Below are 15,144 nucleotides of genomic sequence, written 5' to 3'. Positions count from 1 at the left end.
ATTTGATGTTCTAGGGTTTCAGGATTGTTGATTCTCTGTTTGGCTTAGTTTTTCGGATCTTTGTTGTGGAGGGACGGCGTGGTGCTTCTGCCTAGACCGCCATCTTGCCGGAGTCTCCCTCCCTATTACTTTCAAAATGAAGTTCGGGCGTAGCATCCAACCTCAACATTTACCCATCACTATAATTGCGTTATTTACTCTAGTGATACTAATGCTATTGAACTTCCCATTCATAACTTTTCTGGAATCTAGACTTTGTTCATGCTGTCCCTCTACCTAGGAAATCCTCCCTTCATCATCTAGCCATTGCCTCTGCACGCCTCTCACTAATGCTTATATGCGACTCACCTATTCCAGCAAGTTCTTCCCTGACACAAGCTCACAGTCACTTCTGTTGATCCTAAAGAAAAATTACTCTGGGCTTGTCTTCATGACAGAAATTCTGACATCAAGTTACAGTGAGCTATTTATGTGCCTTTCTCCCTTACCGTATTCTAAAATCCCTGAAGTTAGGAATAAAATCTATTTACCTTTAAACCCAGATCTCTGCCTAGCACAATATATGGGATTAAATACTACTAGCTGTACCAATAAGCAACACCATGATAAGGGGAGAAAAGATTGAAGTTGTCAAGGATTTCATTTTGCTTGGATCCACAATCAATACCCATGGAAGTAGCAGTCAAGAAATCAAAGGATGTATTGCATTGGGCTAATCTGCTGTAAAAGACCTCTTTAAAGTGTTAAAAAGCAAAGATGTCACTTTAAGGATTAAGGTGTTCCTGACTCAAGCTATGGTGTTTTCAATCACCTCGTAAGCATATGAAAGCTGGACAGTTAATAAGGAAGACCAAAACACAATTGACATATTTGAGTTATGGTGTTGGCAAAGAATGTGGAATATACTATGGATTAACTAAAGAACAAACAAATCTATCTTAGAAGAAGTACAACCAGAATGCTCCTTAGAAGTGAGAATGGTAAGACTTTGTCTCACACATTTTGGACATGTTATCAGGGGGGATCAGTTCCTGGAGAAGGACCTCATGCTTGGTAAAGTAGAGTATCAGTGAAAAAGAGGAAGACCCTCAAGGAGATGGATTGACACCGTGGTTGCAACAATGAGCTCAAGCATAACAACGATCATGAGGATGGCGCAGTACCCGGCAGTGTTTCGTTCTGTTGTATGTAGGATCCTTCTGAGTCGGAACATACTCAATGGCAAGTAACAACAGCATGTTTTAGTTCAGTGTTTGAGAAATGATTTAGGGTATTACATAGATATGTTGTTTTCTTTATATTTATTTCTAAAATTATCTTCTACCAATGTCTTAGTATGCTGTTTATTTTTTATTTAGTCATCATAAGAAGTGTCGGTTATAATAAATATATTTAAGTTAAAAAAACTCAAAATTAGTTCAAGTGCCAGCAATGACCAAAATATGGGAAATGATGGCTTAACTTTCTAATGCAAAAATCTCAGTGGGGTCAATAACAGGTACACTTTAGAGCAAAGAGTCCTGTGGAAGTCTGTAACGTCTATTTCAAGATATAGGCTTTTGTCAGACACAGTCTGGTTCCAGGAAAGACATGGGTCAGATATGTAGGGTTACAACAAAATATTTTAACAGTAGATTTGAGTTCAGTTCCCTTCTGATGAAAGTGAAAATTATGGAACAATTATGGTGACACAGGGCATAGTCACCTGGTTATCCAAGTCATGAATTGACAGGTCACTGAGCTCACGTCCATTTCTGATCCTCTGTGCAAACAAGTCCTGGGAGAGGTCAGATGAAGTATACACACAACTTTGCATCTATCCCCCTTCCTTCACATCAGATGAGAATATTGTATTCAGGGAAATGCAAAATGTTCAAATAAAACTTGACTAATATGATGCTTTTACTTTTACAGGATTATGATTTAAGGTAAGGTAGTCACTTGAAGACATGAAAACCTTCAGGAGAAAAACTGAAGTCAAACCTGAGACTAAGGGAGCTTCTACTTCCATGTCCTTTGTGTTGCATGCTGCCAACGCCTACATTCACTATGATTCATTATGACCATCAGTCACAAACCAAAGATCAGGGCATGCCCCACAATGTGCCTGAGCAATTCTATGAGAGTATATACAAGTATAATGAACAATGACCTCCCCTATGGAACACCAGAAGAATGTGCAAAACAGACCACCAAAAAGAAAACTGTGAGGGAGGTAGTTGTGGAGAGAAAAGGGGCCATGAGTGAGTAGCACAGGGAAATTTACTCTTGAAAAAAGTCAAACTTGGTCAAAATAAACAGAATTCTTTTTTCAAGGATTTGAGGACTTGAGTTGCTGTCAACTTTTATCTACAGTTTGTCTTAGTTTCCTAGTGCTTCTGTAACAGTTACACCGTAAGTGAGTGGCTTTAAGAACAGGAATTTATTTTCTCACAGTTCTGTAGATTAAAAGCCCAAATCAAGGTCTTAGCTATGTTGACTCCTTCCTTGTTGGCAGCCCCTGCTGTTCCTTGGTTTCTTGGCATTTCATGGCTTGTAGGTAATCTTCACATGGCATCTGTCTTTCCCTTTGTGTGTGTATCTCTGTGTCTAATTTGCCCTTTTTATAACTCAGAAGTGATTAGGTTTAGGATCCATCCTACACTGACATGACCTCATTAGCATAACAAAACCCTATTTCCAACAGGATCACTTCCACACACAAAAGGGCCAGGTATTAGCACATATTTTGGGAGTGTTAGGGGGGTGGAGGGAATGGGAGGACACAATTCAATCAATAATACCATTGTGAAAAGCATTTCCGGAAAGTGAACTTGCCCCTAGTGAACTCTTTTCAACCCCTTCAGCCCACATCCCAGAAACTTCCTCTCCAGCCCACAAAATCAAGGTGAGATCTATACAGGAAACACAAGCTCGCAGCCTTATTTGCTTCCTACTTGAATGATCTATGATTCAAGACCTAGATTTACTCAGTAGAACTTACTAATGTCACAGATTGGTACTTTTCGATAGCTTATGCCATAATTATCCCATATTTTCTTTATGACTAATTCTGGTATCTTTTTAGCATAAAATTCTAACTTTTTCATATATTCAGTTCTGGAATCCTGGTATAAAAGTGGTAATTAAGGAAGACCCAATTTCCATAATTAATTCCAGGTCCATTCCTTTGAATAATATACAGATGGACTTTTTTAGGGTCAAACATTTCCTGATGTGTCTCTCTCACAAGGTCACTTGTATGTATCACTTCCCCTCTCCCATCAACCAAGGTCCTCCTGAGAGTTCTAACTCATCCAGTACAGGCCTCTGGGGGTAGTAAAGTCTTCTCAATGCACTAGCAATCTTCACATTGCTTGCCTCGTCTAGAACTTCCTATCTACCTCTACCTTCCCCCATATTCACCTGGATAAGATACACTGGTTTGTGGAGGCTCAGTTTTCAAGTAAAACTATGGAGGTATTTCTGATGCCTCTTTACTGCCATTACCCAGCTTGAGGTAAATTTTATCATAAAATTACTGTTTAACCATCTATGGGTTTTTCTCTTTCTCTCTCATTAGATAGTGAACAGTGAAAGAGAAGCAATGATATAATCCCAACAAATAGGAACGTGCCAAAACCTAAAAAACAAAATCTGTTGCTGTAGACATTGATTCCGACTCTGTGGGACAGAATAGACCTGCCCCATAGGGTTTCCAAGGAGCAGCTGGTGGATTCGAACTGCTAACCTTTTGATTAGCAGCCATAGCTCTTAACCACTGTGCAACCAGGCTCCTAGGAACTTGTAGTGCCTCTCAAATCACAGATGCTCAGTAGGAGTGGTAAGAATGGAGTTTTTTTTTTCTTCTTCTTCTTCAGTCTATTAATATGGTAAATTATATTGATTATTTTCAAATGATTAAGTAGCCTTTCATTCCCAGAGCTGTTGTTGTTAGCTGCGTTCTAGCTGATTCCGACTCATGGCAATGCCATGTGTGCAGAGTAGAAGTGCCCCGTAGAATTTTCAAGACTATGACCATTTGAAAGCAGACGGCCAGACCTGTTTTCCGAGGTGCCTCTGAGTGATTTTGAACTGGCAACCTTTTGGCTAGTGGTCAATCAAGTTCTTTGGTCTGAAGTTTTCTTTTGTTGTAATGTCATTATATGCTTTTGGTATCAAGTTAACTCTGGCCTCACAAAATTAGCTGAGAAGTACCCCTTACTCTTCTATTCATTGGTAAAGATTGTTTAGAATAGCTATAATTTCTTCCCGAACAACTTTAAAAGAATTCACCAGAAGAGACTATCTGGGCCCAGAATTTTCTTTTTTGGAAGGTATTTAAGTACATATTAATGGTATTTAATAGATAATAGACTATTCAGATTATCTAATTATTTTTGGATGAGTTTTGGTAATTTGTGTCATTAAGTAAATTGGTTCATTTCCAATTTATGGGCATAGCATTTTTTTGTAGTATTATTTTATTATTATCTTAATAAGTATTACCTTTGCTGTGATGCCCACTCATTGGTCCCACTATTGGTAATGTGGGTCTTCTCTCTTATTTTCTTGGTCAGCTGTATCTATTTTACTAATCTTTCCTAATAACTAGCCTTTTGCATCCTTATTTTCTCTATTGTTTTCTCTTTTAAATATGACAAATTTTTGTACTTATCATTATTTCTTATTTTTGCTTGCTTTATGTTATTTTTCTATTAGTCTAGTTTCTTAAGAAGACCCCTGAGAGGATTTCCAAGAACCAGGGAATGCCCAGAGCTAATGACAAGGAAGGAATTGACAAGACATAGACCCTGATTTTAGATGTTTAGCCCTCAGAACTGTGAGAAATAAATTTCTATTCTTCAACGCCACCCACTTGTGGTATTTGTTTTATGTCAGCTGTAAGAAACTAAGACATCATGTACACACCCACTCCTCACTTATTAACATGATTAGGTTCCAAGACCAGGTCACTATGCCAAATCCGAGTCATACAAAAATGGAGAATTTTGTTTCTGTTTTTAGACCATCCACTTGATTGATTTTTTTATTTAGAAAATATGATCATAGAAAAAATAACAGCTAAGAGTTACTGATGTGCTCATCACCGTTGAGAAGTCCAGTTATAGATTATTCCTCTGCAAAGAAGGAGGCTTGGAGGAAACAAAGCTGGATACAGCCAGGCTGTGTGATGAGGTCCCATGGCTTAAGCACTTCACTTTCCTCTTGTGCTGGGTCAGAGCTTCCCTTGAGAAGCCATCTCCAGGGCTCCACTTCCACCCCTGCAAGTCCTGTGTTCAGGATCCCAGAGCCTGCTCTGCCCTCTGGCCCTGGTGAGTCACCTAGGCTAGGGGCTTCCTGAAAGGCTGCTGGGACCCTGGCCCTGCACCCAGCCCCACTGTCTTAGTCATCTAGTGCTGCTACAACAGAAATACCACAAGTAGATGGTTTTAACGAAGAGAAGTTTATTTCCTCACAGTTAAAGTAGGCTAAAAGTCCAAATTCAGGGCGTCAGCTCTAGAGGAGGGCTTTTTCTCTCTGCTGGCCTTCTTCTTTTCGGTGTTCCCCCAGACTAGGAGCTTCTCTGAACAGGGACCCCGGTCCAAAGGACGCGCTCTGCTCCCGGCACTGCTTTCTTCATGGTATGAGGTCCCCAACTCTCTGCTTGCTTCCCCTTCCTTTTATCTCTTGAAGGATAAAAGGTGGTGCAGGCCACACCCCAGGGAAACTCCCTTTACATTGGATCAGGGATGTGACCTGGGTAAGGGTGGTGTTATAATCCCACCCTAATCCTCTTTAACATAAAATTACAATCACAAAATGGAGGTCAACCACACAATTCTGGGAATCATGGCCCAGCCAAATTGATACACACATTTTTTGGGGATATAATTCAATCCATGACACTCACCAAGGAGGAGGCTTCAGGCCCAATTTGGCTCACTTTGGGATTTCATTATGCTTGCCTGCATTTCTTCCAAACCTCCTTTCCAATACCTCTTTCTTTCCTCCCTTCCCATTCCACAGCAGTTTTGAGCTGCAGGGCCTCAGGCCACATTGCAGCTGGAACCCAGAACAAGCCACCGCTGACTCAGTGCTGCCTGTACATCCCCAGAAGTAATGTCCACAGAGGAGGCAAGGGAGGGAGCAGAGGGCATGGAGCAGCACAGCTCAGCTTTCTGAAAGCTGCCCACCTCTCCATGGGAGGCGATGATTTGAAGCTGTTTCCGCCATGCCTCCTGCCTGGTCAATGAGCAAAATAGTCGGATAGCAGATTTTTTTACTACTGTTGTAAATGCGAAATGTCAAGTATCGAGATAGTCAATAAGTGAGGAGTAGATGTCACTCTATTCCTGTTAATATCTCTTGTTCTGATGTCTAGGTTTTCTGATATTAATACAGCTACTCCATTTTTTAAAATTTGTTTTTATTGGAATGTATGTGGTATATCTTCTTTCTTCCTCTTGTTTTTAACTTATATATGTCTTAATATTTGAGCTATGTTGGTTGTAGATAAAATTTAGTTGGTTATTTTATTTCCAATCTGTCAATCTCTGTTGGCCTTCTTCTCTTCAGTGTTCCCCCAGACTAGGAGTTTCTCTGTGCAGGGACCCCGGTCCAAAGGACGTGCTCTGCTCCCGGCACTGCTTTCTTGATGGTATGAGGTCCCCAACTCTCTGCTTGCTTCCCTTTCCTTTTACCTCTTATTGGTGTATTTAGATTTTTTCTTAATGATATTACATAGGGATACATTGAAAGCAAATTTAAATTATAATTTTTTTTTGTATTTCTGTTTTTGTTTTTTATTGACTCATCTTCAAATGCACTGATTATTTCCTTTGTTGTGTTGAATTTGCTCATCGATCCATAAAAAAACATTCTCCACTGTTGTTATTATATTTTTTGTTTCATTTCCAGCCTTTTTATTTGGTTCTTTCTTACAATATCTGTCTCTCTGTTGAAATTACCTATCTTATAGTGCATGATGTCTCACTTTTCCATATTAACCGTATTGTTAATTTGAATCTCCCGTCTGTTAGTTTCAACATGGCGTATATCTATTGATTGCTTTTTCTTTTTACTGTGTATTATTTCTTGTAATTTTATTGAAATCTAGATATCTTACATAGGACAGTAGAGCTTTTGGTAACTAGTTTTTATGCCTGGAGGTGGTCATGTCTTTCCTTCTGTTAGGCCTTTAGTATGGGTGTTTATGTCATCACTTCAGGAGCTGAGCTGGGTTTGGAGTTTGGTTTTGCTATGGTTCCTCTCTGTTTTAGTCTGGATTCTCTAGAGGAGCAAAACCAGTAAAGCATATATAGATATATAATGAGAGAAATTTACGTCAAGGAAATAGCTCACACAATTACAGGGGCGGGCAAGTCCCAAATCCCTGGGTCAGGCAACAGGCTGAAGAGCTCTGCTGGCTCGTAATGTTGCCAGGGTTGGTGAACCCAAAATCTGAAGGTCAGACTGCAGGTCAGAGACTTCTGCATGCTCACATCCCAAAAACTGAAGGCCAGGCAATGAGAAGAGTACAGGATTGAGAGAGTGAGTGAGCTTTGCCAGAACACCCATTGATATACTGGAGGCAGGACACACACCCAGCGAAATCCCTCTTTCAACTGATTGGCTGCTCACATAAGACCACCAAATGGACAGTGATTACACAGCGTCTGCCAAACCACTGAGAATCATAGCCTAGCCAAGTTGACCTATGGCATTAATTATTTTTCACACTCTCTGGGCATGACAGGCTCCAAATCTCTCTAGTGTTACCTGTTACCTTGGGTTTAGATGAGGCTGATTTGACAAAGAGCTTGTTTGTTTGTTCTCAGTGTCTTCTTAATTCTGAGCTTCAGTCCTTCCCCAGGTACTTCACTAAGAGAGTGTCTCTTGTCACACTCTGGTAATTATTTCAGCAGTATTGTTCAGTTAGTTCTTGCTCATTGCTTGTTATCCTGGTTATAGGGGGCAAAGATGGGGACTTTTCTGTCCTTCTGATTAACTCTCCATCTTAGGTGGATCTGTATCCTGGGTTTCAGGTATATGAGACCCTTTTCAGTAATTTTAGTCCTCCCTCACGTATACTTACCCATGAAATTTTTTACATTAGGCTACATCATCCTGTCCGTGGTTATGTATGATTATACCATTCTTTTTTTAATTTTCACAAGCCACCAGCAATGAGACCTCCCCTGCCCCAACCTTTTCACCTCTATGTCTCCTATTTGCATCCTCCAGTGTTAGTTATAATTAGAAGATTACAGTGAAGAAAGAATTCATCTGGCCCCAAGCTTAGGGCAGATAGACCATAAATAACACAGAAGTGAAGTGACATAAAACCTAATAATCTCTGAGGATAGCTAATTACTGATCCAGTCAAAATATGTAAAATATGCCAGCCTAAATCTCCACAGGCCCTAACTGACCCAAACACGTATTCAGTAGTGATTTCTTCGAGTTACAAAATTCAGCGAAGAACTCTGATTAAAGGCTCAGCTTAATGCAACCAGTGATGGAGTACGCTAAGATATCAGAGCATCCCTCCAGACAGCTGTAGCTTTGGTAGGTTTATTTGGCAATGCTTTGAATCAGTCCCGGCTTTTCTCTGTTGGAGCCCTGATGGTGCAGTGGTTAAGAGCTCAGCTGCTAACCAAACGGTCAACAGTTCAAATCCACCAGCCACTCCTTGGGAAACTTTTGGGGCAGTTCTACACTGTCTTATAAGGTTGCTATGAGTCGGAATCTACTCAACAGCAACAGGTTTGTTTGTTTGTTTGTTTTTCTCTCTTTGTGTCACAATTACTCAATCCCATCCGTGCTGAGCTAAAATGTCTAAAGGCAACAGGAATATATCTTGTTCCAGTATTAAAATGTAACAAGCCCCTTACCACAAAATGAAACCCACCATTGTTGAGTCTATTCTGACTCTTAGTGACCCTATAAGACAGAGCAGAACTGACCCATACAGTTTCCAGGGCTTTATGTCTTTACAGAAGCCTACTGCCACTTCTTTCTCCTGCACAGTGGCTTCTGGGTTTGAACCACCAACCTTTCAGTTAGCAGCCTAGAGCTTTAACCAGTGTGCCACCCAGGCTCCTTAACAAGCCCCTTAGAGGAGAGTAACTCAAGAAACTACCTTTAAAAAAGCAAATCCATAAAATGTAAACTGAGACAATTATAACAGAAGGGTAATGTCTCCATTATTTTTAACCCAGGATGCTGAGATCAGTCTGCTAACAGAGACTTACACAACAATTAAATTGTTCAATCATGTATTGCTGCAGCTGTGGCCTTAAGGCCCCATCTAATATACCTTACTGAAGTGGTTGTATTTTTCCTTTCAGAACCTCCAGAGGTAAAGTGCACTGAAGATTTGTTTTCTTCTCACTGCTCATTATTTGCCTTATAAAAAAGTCTCTTCAAATTTTTTAAGGAGCAGTCAGTGCCTTTAATATTGTATGAAACAAAGTAGAGATAGTGGAAAATGGGAATATTTATTCCTTTTCAAAATTTTATTTTGTTGAAAATACACACAGCTAAACATATTCGGTTCAACAATTTCTACGTGTGCAATTCACTGATACTGATTACATTCTTAAAGTTGTGCTACCATCCTCACCTTCCTTTTCCAAATTGTTCCTCTCCCATTGACTTAACCTCACTGCCCCCTGAGCTTCCTGTCTAATCTTTCAATTTGCTATTGTCTTTTTAATCCCATATAGATTGTTCTTTAAAAATGCATGATGTTCAAGACAGACATTCTTTACTAATTGAGCTAACCTACTGTTTGGTATAAAGAAGACTTAAGGAGATATTTTTGGTTTAAGGTTTAAAGATACTTCAAGGCAATAGTTTTAGGGGTTCATCCAGCCAAGATGGCTCCAAAAATTCTGGATTCCATGAGGATTTGGAGTCCTATTCTGCATTTTCCCCCTTTTGATCAGGATTCTTCTATAGAATCTTTGATGAAAATGTTCAATGACGGTCTCATGGCGAAGAAGGCAATTGTTCAGGTCGGCAGTTAGGCATGCAATCCATTTCTCCTCCTATTCCTGACCCTCTTTCATCCTCTGTTGCTCCAGGTGACTAGAGACCAATTGTTGTACACTGGATGGCTGCTTACAAGATTTTAAGGCCGCAGACACTACACAATGAACCATGAGGTAGAGCAAATGCACTAAAAATGATATTAGGCCAATTAACTTGGATCTCCCATGAAACCATTACCCTAAACCTCCACACCAAGAAACCTTATCCAGTAAGATATCTAGTTGTACATAAGGATACACTTAACTGCCCTTACTTTTTATTATTGGTTTTTTTTAGAAAAATACATTATCACACATTTGCCAATTCATCTTTTTGTAGGTGTATAACTTTTTTGTCACTGTTATTAGATGCCATCGAGTCGGTTCTGACTCATAGATACCCTATGTATATGAGAACAAAACACTGCCCAGACTTGTGCCAATCCTCACAATAGTTGTTATGGTTGAGCCCATTATTGTAGCCACTGTGTCAATCCATTTCGTCAAGGGTCTTCCTCTTTTTCGCTGACCCTCTGCTTTTCCAAGCATGATGTCCTTCTCCAGGGACTGGTCCCTCCTAATAACATGTCCAAAGTATGTGAGACAAAGTCTCACCGTTCTCACTCCCAAGGAGTACTCTTGCTATTCTTCTTCCAAGACAGACTTGTTCGTTCTTCTGGCAGCCCATGGTATATTCAATATTCTTCAGCAACACCATAATTCAAAGGCATCAGTTTGTCTTCAGTCTTCCTTGTTGATTGTTCAGCTTCCACATGCATATGAGGCAATTGAAAATATCATGGCTTGGGTCATCTTTGCTTTTTAACGCTTTAAAGGGTTCTTTTGCAGCAGATTTGCCCAGTGAAATATGTCATTTGACTTCTTGGCTGCTACTTCTATGGCTGTTAATTGTGGAGCCAAGTAAAATGAAATCCTTGACAATTTCAATATTATCTTCATTTATCATGATGTTGCTTATTAGTCCAGTTGTGACCATATTTTGTTTTATGTTAAGGTGTAATCCACAATGAAGTTTGTAGTTCTTGACCTTCATCAGTAAGTGCTTCAAGTCCTCTCCACTTTCTGCAAGCAAGGTTGTATTATCTGCATATCACAGGTTGTTAATGAGTTTTCCTCCCTGCTAGAAACACCATGCAACTGGCTGTTAAATGTCCCTCGTCGTTATCTTTAATGGAGATTCCCCCCACCCTTTTTTTTTCCTTTCTTTCCCTCATGCAGATTAGAGTATCTTTCTAGTGTTCTTTCTTTTCCATCTGAAAAACTCCCTTAAATAATATTTGAAAAGCAGGTCTGGTAGAAATAAACTCCCACAGTTTTTGTTTATTTGAGAATGTCTTGATTTTACCCTCATTCTTGAATGAAAACTTTTCTGGGTAAAGAATTCTTGGTTGACAATTGTTTTTCTTCAATACTTTATATTTGTTGTTCTATAGCCTCCTGGCCTCCAAGGTTTCTGAGGAGAAATCTGCACAAATTCTTATTGAGGACTTCTTATATTTTATACTGATCTATTTTCTTGCTGCTATTTGTCTAGCGCTGCTATAACAGAAGTACCACAGCTGAGTGACTTTCACAAACAGTAATTTTTTTCACATAGTTTTGGAGGCTAGCAGTCTGAAATCAGGGTGCTGGCTCTAGAGGAAGGCTTTCTCCCTCTGTTCTTTCTGAGAAAAGGTCCTCATCTCTTCAGCTTATATTCATTGGCTTCTTGGTGATCTTCATATGACATGATGTCTATCTTTTGCTCAATTAACCCCTTTTATATCTTGAAAGAGATTAACTTAAGACACATCTTACATTATTACTGTCTCATTAACATAACAAAGAAAATCCATTCAAATGGGATTATAACCAGAGGTATAGGAGTTAGGATTTACAACACACGTTTTTGGGGGACACGATTCAATCCATAACATTTCACCCGTTGGCCTGCCACATTTAATGTCCTTCTCACATGCAAAACTCATTCACCCCATCACATCATCCTAAAAGTCTTAAATCAACTCCAATTCCAAAAATCCCATCTCCTGAATAATCTAAATCAAATATTGATGATACTTTAGGCATATTCCATCCTGAGGCAAAACGTCTCTTCATCTGTAACCTGTGAAACCTAGAATACAACTTACCAGCTTCCAAAGTTCAGTGGTGGAACAGGCACACGGTAGACATTTCCATTAAAAATGGAAGAAATTTGTGGGAAAGAAGGGATAATGAGTACCAAGCAAGTCCAAAACCCAGTAGAACAAATTACATTAACTCTCAAAGTTTGAAAATAATTCTCTGTTCTCTAGGACCATCTGGGAAACGGCCCCACCCTCTGTACTCTGGGTTTTTGCCACAAGCTCTGGATTCTGGGTGGAAGCTCCTTGACCCTGTGCTTCAGTCCCACCTTCCAACCCCACAAGGAGACCAACTCTGCTCTCTTGGCTTAGGGTGGACTCATTCTCCTAGTTCCTCTGAGTTGTGACCCCAACCCCTTGGCCCTGGCAAGCTCCTTTATCCTGAACCTTGGCATGGCAGCTCTGTCCTCTTAGCTTTGGGTGGCAGCCCCATTCTCTTGGCCTTTGGGCACAGCAGCCCCACACTACAGAACTGAGTTATTGAAGATCTGACTCCTCGAAACCTAGGAGGCTGTGACTCCACCTTTGTAATCCAGGAGGCTGTGGCTCCACCCTTTGAAACCTAAGAGACTGGCTCCATCCTATGAGATCTGGAAGACTGTGGCTTCCCCCTTTGAAACTGAGATAGCCATGCTTTCCGTGCTCCTTCATACAGTTCTACTGCTTGCCAGACTTCTCCAGGCATGAGCCTTTTCTTTTCTTGGAAGACAAAAGATGTAGCTCCTTTGGCCTGTTTCCTGCCTGTAGATTTCCAAGAGGTAGACAGTTTTTCTTCCTTTTGTCTTATCTCTGTTCCCTTCAGTCTAAGCCAACAGGTTTTTTGCTGTGTTATCCATCAGTCACAGGCTTCATCTCTTTAACAAAAGGTTGTGTAGCAACATCCTTGGTGAAATTCTAGAACATGTGTCTTGAGTTTGTACAGCCAAATTTTTCACATCTTTAAGTTTTATTTTCATTTTGCACAGTCTATTTTTAAGTTCATCTTTTTCCTCAAGCATTTTACTGTGTGTGGCAAGGAGAAACCATGTGGCCTTTCAAGATCTTGTTGAGAAATCTTCTCAGCCAAATATCTAGTTTCGTCTCTTACAAGTTCTATCTTCCACTACATATTTGATAATAATTCGGAAAAGTCCTTTGCTAGTCCATAAAAAGCATCATTTTCCCTCTAATGTCTAATCACATGTTCATCATTTCCTTTTAAAGTCTCACCAGAAGCAGGTTTAACATTCACATTTCTAACAACATTCTGTTCATGACAGAAGCTCTCATCACAGCTCTCAGCTCTTTCTAAGCCCTCATCAGAATTATCTTTGATGGCCATGACAGTCTCTTCAAGGCAATCTGGGGCTTACTATAAAGCACACCACAATTCCCCCAGCCTCTACCCATTACCCAATTCCAAAACCATTTCCACATTTTAGATATTTGTTACAGCAGTACCCCACTCTTCAATACCAAAATCTGTCTTCATTATCTAGTGCTGCTATAACAGAAGTACCACAACTGGGTGGCTTTCACAAACAGAAATTTATTTTCACACAGTTTTGGAGGCTAGAAGTCTGAAATCAGGCTGCCAGCTCTAGAGGAAGACTTTCTTTCTCTGTCAACTCTGGAGGAAAGTCTTTGTCTCTTCAGCTTCTATTCCTTGGCTCTTTTTGATCTTCATGTGGTATGGCATCTATCTTCCCCCATATCTGCTTGCTTGCTCATTTAATCTCTTTCATATCTCAAAAGAGATTAATTTATGACACACCTTACTTACCTAATACAGTCACATTAACATAACAAAGAAAACCATTCCCAAATGGAATTATAACCACAGGTATAAGAATTAAGATTTACAACATGTATTTTGGGCGGGGGGGGGGTACAATTCAATGACATGCATTTATAACTATCCCCTTGTCTTTGGTTTCCAATAATTTTATTTCATGCATCTTTGTATAGACCTCTTTGTATTTCTTCTGTTTGGAGTTCACCTAGCTTCTTGAAAGTGCAGGCTTGACTTCTTATTCAGGTTTGGGAAATTCTCTGTCATTATAGCTTGGAAAAGTCTTTCTATCTTTTCTTTCTCTCCTCATTTCTGCAATTCCAAAAATCCTAATGTTGGATTTCTTAATTATGTTCCCCAATTCCATATGGTTTTGTTCACTTTTCTTTGTTCTTTTTTTCTTGAGATTTGATTAGCTAAGTTACTCTGTCTTCTAGTTTACTTATTCTGTTTTCTGCTGTTTGAATCTACTGTTGAATACTTCCCTTATTTTATCCAACTCAGTTACTTTATTCCTCAATTTCTGTTTTTTTTTTTTTTTTTGGTTGTTGTTGTTGTTATTTTTATGTTTTCTATCTTTTTATTGAGATTTTTATTTAGTTTCCTGATCTACGCTTGAAACCCTCATGGCATAGTGGTGAAGGGCTACAGCTGCTAGCCAAAAAGGTCAGCAGTTAGAATCCACCAGGTGCTCCGTGGAAACCCTATGGGGCAGTTCTACTTTGTCCTATAGGGTCGCTATGAGTCGGAATCAACTTGACGGCAATGGGTTTGTGTTGTTTTTGTTTTTTTCTATTAGTCTGTTTTCTATGTGTTCTTTGCTTTCTTTGAACATATTTAACATTGTTGTCTGGAGGTCCTCTATTTTTCTCATTAACCTGGCCTCCATAGGACTAATTTCCACTTGGATATTCTTTTAACTGGGCCATCTTCTCCTGTGCTTTTGTATGCCTTATAATTTTTCTTTGAACTTGAGACATTTGATTATTTTACTTAGGTAATCTGGAATTCAGAATCTTCTCTTTCCCCAGGGATTTTTTTTTTCCTCTATTTTCTCCCTCTTCTCCTAAATTCCACCAGAGGTTGTTCTGGCCCTTTAGTTCTTCCAGCACTTACTCATCTATTCTGGGAAGTCACGCCTTCCTTCCCTCTTCTGTGGTGGGACATAGGGCAATTCTTTTGTTGATATAAGTTTCTAATCTGATTCCACAGA

Source organism: Trichechus manatus, unplaced genomic scaffold (genome assembly GCF_000243295.1).
Source record: "Trichechus manatus latirostris isolate Lorelei unplaced genomic scaffold, TriManLat1.0 scaffold00203, whole genome shotgun sequence".
Taxonomy (NCBI): domain Eukaryota; kingdom Metazoa; phylum Chordata; class Mammalia; order Sirenia; family Trichechidae; genus Trichechus; species Trichechus manatus.
This window is presented reverse-complemented; position numbering follows the sequence as displayed.